The sequence below is a fragment of the Chelonia mydas genome, chromosome 14 (genome assembly GCF_015237465.2).
Source record: "Chelonia mydas isolate rCheMyd1 chromosome 14, rCheMyd1.pri.v2, whole genome shotgun sequence".
In the NCBI taxonomy this organism is placed as follows: Eukaryota; Metazoa; Chordata; order Testudines; family Cheloniidae; genus Chelonia; species Chelonia mydas.
The window spans coordinates 38,421,902-38,433,072 of NC_051254.2; the positions used below are offsets into that span (position 1 = coordinate 38,421,902).

General features: G+C 50.2%; 1 protein-coding gene and 1 pseudogene across 6 annotated transcripts in view; one reads left to right on the forward strand and one right to left on the reverse strand.

The window, feature by feature from the left end:
* Window positions 1–11,171, forward strand: part of LOC114022341 (zinc finger protein OZF) — a 793,526-nt gene that overhangs the window by 198,513 nt on the left and 583,842 nt on the right. The window lies entirely within an intron of this gene.
* On the reverse strand, window positions 8,215–11,157 carry LOC119567579 (annotated as a pseudogene).

Genomic DNA, 11,171 nt, shown 5'->3' on the forward strand with positions numbered 1-11,171 from the left:
AGAGAGAGGATTTAATGGGACATTTCCTCGGTTCCTCCATACCAGGTTCCGAATTTCCCCCTGGGCCAGGGTCTGGTGTACTGTAACAGCGGGTACTAAGGTGCATGTACCACACCAACCTGCCGGGGGGACCTTATAAGCCGTGTGCTTGCACAACCAGAACCAGCCTGATCCCTCAGGGACCGGCCACGGCGCCCTGGAATACTTGGGGGGACTTGCCGCACCAGAGCTAATGCGGGTGGTATCACTGGACCCTACAAAGCTACCCACAAAAACTGTATTTTCGAAATTCTTACCTCGTGACACACATAAAGCTTAACTACCCTGGGCCACCATATCAATAGACCAAGTTTGGATTGTAACGTTCCAGTTAAATGGAGTGTCTGTCCATAATCCGGCCAGGAGGGTTCGGTTGAGAGGGATAGGCTCCCTTACCAACGGGATTCCCTGACCTATGTACGTGGGGGTATGAATACAGACCCAACACCGCATTCGGTTAACCCCCTGTGGTACAGCATGGGTTAAATCCAGGAAGCTGTTGCCTTCCCATCCGTGTACCGAACTCGAGAAGAGAGAGGGGATTCCACAGGCCACCCATACCAGTATTTGCATCCTCCCGTGTACCATGCACAAAACAGGACAACAAATATAAGTCCAAGTAACAAGAAAACAAGCAGTCCTGATGGAGTCTGGAGACCCCAATAGTTGAATCCAGCAGAATCCGCTCGTATTGGTGGGCCCACTGCGGAGACAGCGCTTGCGTTGTATGCTGTTTTAAGAGAACCTCAACTTCGTGGGGGACCCAGACAGTCAAAGGGTGGCCCAGAACAATAGGGCGTGACCGTTCCACCATAAGGGCTGCAGCGGCAATGGACCGCACACAGGAGACCAATCCCCGAATGACCGGGTCCTATTGTACGGAATAGGAAACTATGGGGCGTGGGCAATCCCCTAGGTACTGCAATAGGACACCACTGGCCGACTGGGGAATCAGTGTCAGGACAGTACTCGGATCAGGGACCACTTGGTGGGGAGTTATAACATAACTATTTATCGCATGCAGATCTTGAACGAACCGATAACCTGGGCGCCCATCTGGGCCCGGTTTTGGCTTTTTCACAGGAAGGATAGGAGCATTAGAATCATAGAAGCATAGAATCATAGAATATCAGGGTTGGAAGGGACCTCAGGAGGTCATCTAGTCCAACCCCCTGCTCAAACAGGACCAATCCCCAATTAAATCATTCCAGCCAGGGCTTTGTCAAGCCTTACCTTAAAAACTTCTAAGGAAGGAGATTCTACCACCTCCCTAGGTAACGCATTCCATGTTTCACCACCCTCCTAGTGAAAAAGTTTTTCCTAATATCCAACCTAAACCTCCCCCACTGCAACTTGAGACCATTACTCCTTGTCCTGTCATCTTCTACCACTGAGAATAGTCTAGAACCATCCTCTTTGGAACCACCTTTCAGGTAGTTGAAAGCAGCTATCAAATCTCCCCTCATTCTTCTCTTCTGCAGACTAAATCCCAGTTCCCTCAGCCTCTCCTTCTTGTAGTGTGGGGCCCAAAACTGGGCGCAGTACTCCAGATGAGGCCTCACCAATGTCGAATAGAGGGGAACGATCACGTCCCTCGATCTGCTGGCTATGCCCCGACTTATACATCCCAAAATGCCATTGGCCTTCTTGGCAACAAGGGCACACTGCTGACTCATATCCAGCTTCTCGTCCATTGTCACCCCTAGGTCCTTTTCCGCAGAACTGCTGCCTAGCCATTCGGTCCCTAGTCTGTAGCGGTGCATTGCATTCTTCCGTCCTAAGTGCAGGACTCTGCACTTGTCCTTGTTGAACCTCATGAGATTTCTTTTGGCCCAATCCTCCAATTTGTCTAGGTCCCTCTGTATCCTACCCCTACCTGCCACCGTATCTACCACTCCTCCTAGTTTAGTATCATCTGCAAATTTGCTGAGAGTGCAATCCACACCATCCTCCAGATCATTTATGAAGATATTGAACAAAACCGGCCCCAGGACCGACCCTTGGGGCACTCCACTTGATACCGGCTGCCAACTAGACATGGAGCCATTGATCACTACCCGTTGAGCCCGACAATCTAGCCAACTTTCTACCCACCTTATAGTGCATTCATGTAGCCCATACTTCTTTAACTTGCTGACAAGAATACTGTGGGAGACCGTGTCAAAAGCTTTGCTAAAGTCAAGAAACAATACATCCACTGCTTTCCCTTCATCCACAGAACCAGTAATCTCATCATAGAAGGCGATTAGATTAGTCAGGCAGGACCTTCCCTTGGTGAATCCATGCTGACTGTTCCTGATCACTTTCCTCTCGTCTAAGTGCTTCAGGATTGATTCCTTGAGGACCTGCTCCATGATTTTTCTGGGGACTGAGGTGAGGCTGACTGGCCTGTAGTTCCCAGGATCCTCCTTCTTCCCTTTTTTAAGGATTGGCACTACATTAGCCTTTTTCCAGTCGTCTGGGACTTCCCCCGTTTGCTATCGAGTTTTCAAAAATAATGGCCAATGCCTCTGCAATCACAGCCACCAACTCCTTTAGCACTCTCGGATGCAACGCATCCGGCCCCATGGACTTGTGCACGTCCAGCTTTTCTAAATAGTCCCTAACCACTTCTTTCTCCACTGAGGGCTGGTCACCTCCTCCCCATGCTGTGTTGGCCAGGGCAAGGAGAACTGCATGGAACCAAGACCTCCTGGGTTAAGTAGCTAGAGATAAGAAGGGAAATACCTTCCTCCGCCTCCTTCGGCAAGGGATATTGTTTTACGGAGGGAGGCGGCCCATCCCTTACCTGCAGACTGACTGGAGTGGCTGATTTAAGGAGGCCCACGTCGGTGGAACTCACGCTCCACAAATTGGGTGGGACGCTGGACAATTCTGTGGGGAGATCGGGAATCGGGGTAACCGAGGCCATAAGAGAAGCAACCGCCGAGTCCGGGATGGACATGTGAAGCCCCTCGGGGGCACAAAATATGTGGGCTCCCAGCTTGCTAAGCATGTCCCACCCAAGGTTAGCGGGGCCTTCTGGCATAACAACAAATCTGTGTGACAACTTTAAAGAACCCAGCTCCACAGGGACGGGGCAGGATAGGGGAGCCGGCCACGGGTTGCTCTCAATATCCTGCACCCAGACCTTGGTATTAGAAAGAGAGCCCGGAACAAAAGTTAAAGTGGAAAGGGTGGCTCCGGTATCCACCAAAAAGGGTACAAACCGTTCCCCAATTTTCAAGTAAATTTGCGACTGCAATCCAAGATCCCATTCCAACTCTCCCACGGCTCCCAAAATCTCTGCCTCTAGTCACTGGGGATTAGCGAAGTCCTGGGGAGCGTTAGGGGGAAAGGAGGAACCGGTCGCCGGCTGATCTTGACAAGGAGCCCCTGGTGGAAGCAGGGGGTATTCCCTCTTCCAGTGCCCCGGTTGCTTACAATAATTACAGTTCCCGTTCCTTGTCCCACCACAGCCTCCTCCCCGTCCTGTCCCACATCCGCGTCCCCTCCCCCTTGTATTCCCGTGTCCCTGCCAGTGCTGATTCCCCAAGGGAACCTGCAATGCGGCTGCCAACATACTTCCTTCCTCCTTATTTTGCTTACGTTTTTCCGTAGCTTTCTCCTCGTCCCTACCATTAAACACAAAAGTGGCCAGGCGAACTACTTCGCTTAGGGCTTTCCCTAAGGGAACACGTTTAGTTAAATACTTCTTTATGTCTGGCGCCGCTTGATCGACAAAGTAAGAGACCATCATCACGTGGCTAACCTCGGCTTCTGGCTCCACCCCTCCCCCATACATTCTAACCTGCTTAAACAAGGGGGCCAAACATGCAGACGGATGCTCGTTTAGGTCTTGCTGGCACTCTCTAATTTTTGACCAATTTGCCGTCTTACTACCCGCCCTACGGATGCTCTCCAGGAGCCCTTCCCGGGCAGCTGAGAGGCTGGCCCGGCCATTGAGGTTGTTAGGATCCCAACCTGGATCGGCTTCGGGCCAAGGGGTGCGATTCTCAGCGTCCCCCGCCCAACGCCGATTGGCGTCTAGAATAGAATACTTCTCGTCAGGGGTAAATAGGGTTTCAAAATAGCTTGGACGTCTGCCCAGTTAGGGTTAAAGGCCGTAAAGACTGAACGGATAGTCTGTAGGACTCTTTCCGGATCGTCGCGCAACCTCGGCATCTGTGACTGCCAGGTGACCCAAAAGGGCGGTGGACCGTGACCATAGTGACACGGTCATTGCTCGTCGCAACGGGTTGTTGTATCGGGCGCTTGAAGCGCAACAGGGGGTAGGGTTAGAGACGGGTATAGAGGGGCAACAGGAGGAGGAGTAGCGGGAAGAGACGGAGGAGGGAAAGCAGCATAGGGCGGAGCGGAACCTGCAAGCAGCATGCAAACCTTAGATCTGGTACCAGAGCCCAAAGTCGAGGGGCGCCCTTATCTTGGGTGGATGCCCAATTATCCCATACATACCAGTAATCCATTTGAGCTGGATGCTTGTCCTCCAGCTGTTGTCTAAGGCAGGTTAATTCATCCTGTGCAAAAGTTCCGTCGGGTGGCCATCCAACGGGCGTCTGAATAGTCAGCGCTGGCCACTCGACTTTATACAAAATTACAGCTCTCCTTTCACCTAACCCATGGGTGCCAGAAATACTTTTCCAATTCCCAAGAATCTCAGCCAAAGGGGTTCCCCTGCTCACACTCTGCCCAGAGCCAGTTCTAGGGCTACCAAAAGAACACCTAAGGTGCCAGCCTATCGCCTAAACGACAGCCCACACACCCGTTCCTCCGAGTTCTCGAAGGTGAACTCACCCGATGCCGGCTGGAGTTGTCCGAGGGAAGGAGTGCGGCTTCGCTTACGAGGGCGAGCCTAGAGTCCCAAACTGTTACGAATTATTCCAGTTAGGACATGTACAGTTCGTTTCTAGGCTGAGGCAACCAAATAAAGACAGACTGCAGAGTGTCTTAAAGTTTGTAGGTTTATTACGCTCGAGCGTGGCACCGCTCCGTTAAGCAGAGCGGGACCCCGATTACAGGTTACACAAAGATTATATACTGTTGGCAAAACATCCTCCCTGTGTGCCTCGGGGGGCCTAACCCAATAAACAGGCCTTCTCCTTATCTATCACCAATCCCCTGCAGCCACCTTCCCCCTGCAAAAACGCTGAATTAGCAGCTATTTCAGGCATGTCGACTGGTTCCTGTCTCCTTTGTTTCCCTTCTCTTGAAACTGTCCAGCTGTCCACCCTGAAGGATCTTTCCTTCCTTCCTTGGTACGTGATGTGCTCGCTTCTAGTTAATGGCCGAGAGGAAACCCAAAATGAAGTCACATATGCTAACTAGGTTAATTTCCCCTAACAATTATGAACAGGAGGCTGCCACGCACCTTTCCTACAACTTTCCTATGACGAGATAACTGGTTCTGTGGATGAAGGGAAAGCAGTGGACGTGGTGTTCCTTGGCTTTAGCAAAGCTTTTGACACTGTCTCCCACAGTCTTCTTGTCAGCAAGTTCAAGAAGTTTGGGCTGGACGAATGCACTATAAGGTGGGTAGAAAATTGGCTAGATTGTCGGGCTCAACGGGTAGTGATCAATGGCTCCATGTCTAGTTGGCAGCCACTATCAAGCGGAGTGCCCCAAGGGTCGGTCCTCGGGCCGGTTTTGTTCAATATCTTTATTAATGATCTGGAGGATGGTGTGGATTGCACCCTCAGCAAGTTTGCAGACGATACTAAACTGGGAGGAGTGGTAGATATGCTGGAGGGTAGCGATAGGATACAGAGGGACCTAGACAAATTGGAGGATTGGGCCAAAAGAAATCTGATGAGGTTCAGCAAGGACAAGTGCAGAGTCCTGCACTTTGGACGGAAGAATGCAATGCACCGCTACAGACTAGGGACCGAATGGCTAGGCAGCAGTTCTGCAGAAAAGGACCTAGGGGTTACAGTGGACGAGAAGCTGGATATGAGTCAACAGTGTGCCCTTGTAGCCAAGAAGGCCAATGGCATTTTGGGACGTATAACTAGGGGCATTGCCAGCAGATCGAGGGAAGTGATTGTTCCCCTCTATTCGACATTGGTGAGGCCTCTTCTGGAGTACTGTGTCCAGTTTTGGGCCCCACACTACAAGAAGGATGTGGAAATATTGGAGAGAGTCCAGCGGAGGGCAACAAAAATGATTAGGGGACTGGAACGTATGACTTACGAGGAGAGGCTGAGGGATCTGGGATTATTTAGTCTGCAGAAGAGAAGAATGAGGGGAGATCTGATAGCTGCTTTCAACTACCTGAACGGTGGTTCCAAAGAGGATGGATCTAGACTATTCTCAATGGTAGCGGATGACAGGACCAGGAGTAATGGTCTCAAGTTGCAGTGGGGGAGGTTTAGGTTGGATATTAGGAAAAACTTTTTCACTAGGAGGGTGGTGAAACACTGGAATGCGTTACCTAGGAAGGTGGTGGAATCTCCTTCCTTAGAAGTTTTTAAGGTCAGGCTTGATAAAGCCCTGGCTGGGACGATTTAATTGGGGATCGGTCCTGCTTTGAGCAGGGAGTTGGACTAGATGACTTCCTGAGGTCCCTTCCAACCCTCATATTCTAGGATTCTAGGATTCTACCACATTCTAAAGGCCACTGTCCTCCGATCCCACTGAGGAGTAACAAAAGAAACTATACCAACTGCTCACAAAACTCCCTGATATATTACGGGAACAAATCTACACAGACACACCCCTAGAGCCCCGACCAGGCGTATTCTATCTGCTACCCAAGATCCATAAACCTGGAAATCCTGGACGCCCCATCATCTCAGGCATCAGCACTCTTACAGCAGGATTATCTGGCGATCTGGACTCTCTCCTCACACCCTATGCTACCAGCACTCCCAGCTATCTTCGAGACACCACCGACTTCCTGAGGAAACTACAACGTATTGGTGATCTTCCTGAAAACACAATCCTGGCCACCACGGATGTAGAAGCTCTTTACACCAATATTCCACATGAGGATGGGCTACAAGCTGTCAGGAACATTATCCCTGATGAGGCCACGGCACACCTGGTGACTGAGCTTTGTGACTTTGTCCTCACCCTCAACCATTTCAGATCTGGGGACAATTTATACTTTCAAGTCAGCGGGACTGCTATGGGTACCCGCATGGCCCCACAGCATGCCAACATCTTTATGGCTGACTTAGAACAAGGCTTCCTCAGCTCTCGTCCCCTAGCGCCCCCTCCTCTATTTGCGCTACATTGATGACATCTTCATCATATAGTCCCATGGGAAGGAGGCCCTTGAAGAATGCCACCTGGATTTCAACAATTTCCACCCCAGCATCGACCTCAGCCTGGACCAGTCCACACAAGAGATCCTGGACACTATAGTGCAAATAAGTGATGGTCACATAAATACCACCCTATACTGGAAACCTACTGACCTCTATACTTACCTACATGCCTCCAGCTTCCATCCAGGACACATCACACGATCCATTGTCTACAGCCATGCCCCAAGATACAACCGCATTTGCTCCAATCCCTCAGGCAGAGACAAACATCTACAAGATCTTTATCAAGCATTCTTAAAACTACAATACTCACCTGGGGAAGTGAGGAAACAGACTGACAAAGCAAGATGGAGACCCAGAAGTCACCTTCTACAGGACAGGCCCAACAAGGGAAATAACCGAACACCACTGGCCATCATGTACAGTCCCCAGCTAAAACCTCTCCAGCACATCATCAACGATCTACAACCTATCCTGGAAAACGATTCCTCGTTCTCACAGACCATGGGAGGCAGGACAGTCCTCGCTTACAGAGAGCTCCCAATCTGAAGCAAATACTCACCAGCACCACACCACAGAAACACTAACCCAGGAACCAATCCCTGCAACAAATCCCATTGCCAAATCTGTCCCCAGATCTACTCTAGCGACACCATCATAGGACCCAACCATATCAGCCACGCCATCAGGGGCACATTCACGTGCACATCTACCAATGTGATGTATGCCATCATGGGCCAGCAATGCCCCTCTGCCACGTACATTGGCCAAACCGGACAGTCTCTATGTCAAAGAATAAATGGACACAAATATGACATCAGGAATGGTACCATACAAAAGCCAGTAGCAGAATATTTCAATCTCCTTGGACATTCAATAACAGATTTAAAGGTAGCCATCCTTCAACCAAAAAACTTCAAAAACTGACTTCAGAGAGAAACTCCAGAGCTACAATTCATTTGCACACTTAACACCATCAATTTGGGCCTGAATAGGGACTGGGAGTGGCTGGCTCACTACAAAAGCAATTTTCCCTTTGTTGGTATTGACCCCTCCTCATCAGTCATTGGGAGTGGACCACGTCCATCCTGTGTGGATTCTCCCATTTTTAATGAGGTATGATCTGTGTCTGAAACTTTTCCCACAGTCTAAGCTCTTGTGGGGGTCTCTCTCTTGTGTAGATTCTTCCATGTTGAACGAGATCTGATCTCCATGTGAAACTTTTCCCACAGTCCAAGCACTTATAGAGTCACTCTCCTGTGTGGATTCTCTGATGCTTCACCAGCGCCGGTCTCCATGTGAAACTTTTCCCACAGTCCAAGCACTTGTGGGGTCTCTCTCCTGTGTGGACTGCCTGATGTTGAACAAGGTGTGACTTTCTTATGAAACTTTTCCCACAATCCAAGCACTTGTGGGGTCTCTCTCCTTTGTGGATTGCCTGATGATGAACAAGGTGTGACCTCAGCATGAAACTTTTCCCACAGTCCAAGCACTTGTGGGGTCTCTCTCCTTTGTGGATTGCCTGATGATTAACAAGGTATGACCTCTGCTTGAAACTTTTCCCACAGTCCAAGCACTTGTGGGGTCTCTCTCCTTTGTGGATTGCCTGATGTTGAACAAGGTGTGACCTCTGCATGAAACTTTTCCCACAGTCAAAGCACTTGTGGGCTCTCTCTCCTGTGTGGATTGCCTGATGTTGAATAAGGTTTGACTTTCTTATGAAACTTTTCCCACAATCCAAGCACTTGTGGGGTCTCTCTCCTGTGTGGACTGCCTGATGATGAACAAGGTATGACTTTCTTTTGAAACTTTTCCCACAATCTAAGCATTTGTGGGGTCTCTCTCCTGTGTGGATTGCCTGATGTAGAACGAGGCAGTGACCTTTGTATGAATCTTTTCCCACAGTCCAAGCACTTGTGGGGTCTCTCTCCTGTGTGGATTGCCTGATGATGAGCAAGATCTGCCTTGCATATGAAACTTTTCCCACAGTCCAAGCACTTGTGGGGTCTCTCTCCTGTATGGATTTTCTGATGTCTAACAAGCGCCGTCCTCCATGTGAAACTTTTCCCACAGTCCAAGCACTTGTGGGGTCTCTCTCCTGTGTGGATTGCCTGATGATGAGCAAGCGCCGACCTCCATGTGAAACTTTTCCCACAGTCCAAGCACTTGTGGGGTCTCTCTCCTGTATGGATTTTCTGATGTCTAACAAGCGCCGTCCTCCATGTGAAACTTTTCCCACAGTCCAAGCACTTGTGGGGTCTCTCTCCTGTGTGGCTTTTCTCATGTGAATTTAGTGCTGACTTTGAACTGAAACATTTCCCGCATTCAACGCATTGAATGGGCTTGTCTACAGTGTGCCTTCTCCCATGGTTATTAAGATCTGTGTGCTTACTGAAGCTTTCCCCACTGTCCAAACACTGAAATGGTTTCTCTCCCGTATGAACTGTCTGATGTGTAACAAGTTGTGATCTCACAATGAATCCTTTCCCACACTCAAGGCAGTGCCAGGGTGTCTCTTCCTTGGGATTTGTCTGCTGCTCTCTGGGATTCTCGTCTCCTCCCCCACCATTAATAGATTCATCCACTTTCTTCCTGGGCTGGTTTATCAGAAGCCTCTCTGACCTGTGCCGATTTCCCCAGGCTTCTCCCTGATTCCAGCAATGGGAAAAATTCCCTTCAGCTCTTCCCAAAAAGGTCCCCTGTGGTTCCACTTCCTCAGGAACTGCCTCGTGATGATTCCCCTCCTTGTTCTCACTCCCTCGCTCAGCACCTGCTGGGAAAGACACAATCCAGAGAGGAGTCATTGTGCTGGGGAGAAAGAGGAATAGCACTGAGGGAAAAGCCAACACAAAGACTGAGCAATTGGATTCTGCCTCCACATCCCACCCTAACACTTACAAGGAAGGAGAGACAGGAAGGGTGGAATGGCGTGAGCAATATCTGCTGACCATAGCCCTGCTCTCGGTGAGATGAAGAAGAACTGAGGGCGTTACTCACATCATATTTTGGGATTCTCAACTTTTTCCTTCATTCCCTAGATGGTTTCTCTGTCAGTCCTCACCTGTGCTGGTGCATCTCACAAGCCTTCTGTCCTTCAAATCCTGGAGATCGGACACCCACAGCTCTTCCCCTCGTTCCAGCCGGGCGATAAGCTCAGGTTTGGGAACGGGAAATCCTGTGCAGAAGGTGAAATGAGTCCGGATCAGGGTGCATGGAGCATTGGTGGAGGATCTGTCACAAAGGACATTCCGTGAGTGGAACCTGCCCCTGTGCTCTGCTGGAGGAACGGGGAATCCAAGAGGATGGGAACAGGGTCACTGAGCCCCCTTGCGCAGAGGACGTTGTCTGGGGAGGTGAGTTGAATTATTACTACACCCTCACTAGGCCTTCCCAGGATCTGTGCGCTCTGGGGGCCTTGCTGACTCACACACAGGTCTGCACTTAAGCCCCTGCCTCTTTCTAAACCTGCACAGCCCAGAGCCCTCCCCATGCCTGGAGCTATTCCCAAGGAGGGAGATGAACAAGGATTGTATGTGGTGCCAAGAAACAACACGGACAAGACAATGCGGATTTATGCCCCTTTGAAAGCTGGAGGGGTGGGGATGGTTTAGCTTGTCCATTGGTTTTGACTCACATGTCCCAGTGGAGAGGGCACCGATATGCATGTATTTCTCACATGGCAGCTGTACATTATGGAACCCATTCGCCTCTGCTCGAACTGACCAGGGAAGAACCTGACCACATTAAGACACGCAGACCCCACAGCTTCTAATAACTATGGGGACGGGAATCCCTTACCCAGCGAGGTCACCGTCTCGTAGTTCTCCTGCATGACATCCCTGTAGAGGGCTCTCTGAGCGGGGTCCA